The following is a 2,021-nucleotide window of genomic DNA, read 5'->3' as shown; positions in this document are numbered from 1 at the left end:
AGCACACTATCAGAAGTGAAGGGGAAGGGGCAAAGGAGAAAGAACTCTGAGAGGAGGAGCTAGAAGGGGGACAACATAGGATATAATCAAATAATTAATAAAAAGATTTAATATTTAAAACACTTATATTTTTCCATTCATTTATGTTTCAGAATAAGAAGAACAAGTTGAGTTTAAAATACATACTTTCTTAGTTCAGAACTTAATAAAACCAAGTGCTAATTTTCAAACCCACTAAATCAAAAGATTTACAGCATTTTTTCTTCATATAGATGAGATAACTCAACCAATTCCAACTTGAAAATAATCCCCAAATATAGCAATAACTAAATATAGAACATTTTTATATAAACAATTTTTTTCTAACTGTCAAGACATGGTAATATTGCTTTCCCTCCAACCTCACAATATGACCCAGGATATTCTGAAACTTATGGGTTTAAGCAATCCCCTTGCCACAGCCCTTTGAGATGCTGGGATGATATGCATGTTCTGAATTTAAAGGAGTATTTTTTTCTCAGAATATGAAAATTTATTGTTGTGTTTTCATTTTCAACATTTTATGATCTCAGCCTTTCCTTCTTGCCTTGTAGAGAGCAAAAAGAGACACATTGGCTACTTTAACCACCTTAAAGGGGAATACAGGAATATCACCTATAACATGATATTTTCGACCAAATCCAGGAACCAGAACTTCATCATATTCCTCAATGAAGTTCAAGCAGCCATCATTGGTCAGGAATGTTGTGATCTTCCTGCTGTTCTTAATGAGCTGTGCCCTGAGACACTTCCGGATGACAGAATTTGTCTATTTCGTTTCAACCCCTACTTTTTCCAGCACAATTCCCTTTACAAGAGAGGCATCCCCCAAACGGATTGGCCTTCAAGGCTATGGACAAGCAGGCTTCCTTGTATCTGTTTATCATGCCACTTCTGGTCCCATTAGTGACTGCAGAATTTCCAGGCAGTACGGGGACCATGACACTCTCCCATCATGCCAGCACCACAGGACACTAAAGGAACATTTCTTAAATAAAACATCCACATTTTCAAACAATGCTTCTGGCTCTATAATTTGTTCTCTTTGTGTTTTATTGTCTCCTTTAAACTCAGCTCTTTACATCTCCCTGACTAGAATGACTTAGTCTGAAAATGTGAAGTGACAGTTCTTTTTCGCAAGTATTATAAAAGTAATCAACAGCAATGGAAGAGAGACCAGAAACTTATCACTTTGTGTGCCTAGCAGCAGACTCTAAATCCTGTTATACAGAGCAGCTAATTCTATGAATTTTTGAATCATAATTAAGAGTATACAATTGCTACATGAGGTATCAATTTGTATTTTTCTGTGCAGAATTCTGGTACAAAATGTGCAAGCTGAAAACTTGATTTATCTTTTTTTTTTCCTGACAGTGTGTACCAGAGTTCTGAGTAGATATTTTTGTGTATGTTCATGGAAAGATTCAGCATTTAAGTTACAAATATTGTTTCAAATAACATGTCAAGAAATACTATAAACAAATATCATGCTTAGTATTAGTGGTAAAAAAAATAATTATCAACCAAAAATCAAAATACAGATTTGTGTCCAAAGAACATATTATAATAAGAGAAACTAGTAATTAATTTTTAAAAATCCATTACAAATTACAGAGAAAATATTACTCATATAATTTTGAAAACTAAATTAAACAAGTATTAAAATAGTTAGTTGTAGTAGGAAAGGAAATATATGGCATATATAGGACAAGAATATATATAAAATGTTTTGAGGATAAGAAGAAATAACTGATTATCATCTTAATAAAAAGCTTGTAATTTATAATGAATAATAGAAATATTAAATTTCTCAAAAATATTAAATTATAGAAACAGGGAAAAATACTAAAGATAGTTGAAACATTTTAAAAATAAGCAATACAGAACATTAAGAACACAGTTTTCACATTTTGTAGGAGGTATACAGTACACAAAAAATAAAATAAAAAATGTTTATAAATATTTATGTAAAAATCAACAAA

General features: G+C 31.6%; 1 pseudogene; it reads right to left on the bottom strand.

Annotated features, from left to right (window-relative positions):
• Nucleotides 1–560: 560 nt before the first annotated feature.
• On the bottom strand, nt 561–993 carry LOC116902967 (annotated as a pseudogene).
• Between the last annotated feature and the right edge of the window lie 1,028 nt (nt 994–2,021).

Source organism: Rattus rattus, chromosome 6, assembly GCF_011064425.1.
Source record: "Rattus rattus isolate New Zealand chromosome 6, Rrattus_CSIRO_v1, whole genome shotgun sequence".
NCBI lineage: Eukaryota > Metazoa > Chordata > Mammalia > Rodentia > Muridae > Rattus > Rattus rattus.
The sequence above is the reverse complement of the archived record's forward strand: the minus strand, read 5'-3'. Positions and strand labels throughout refer to the sequence as shown.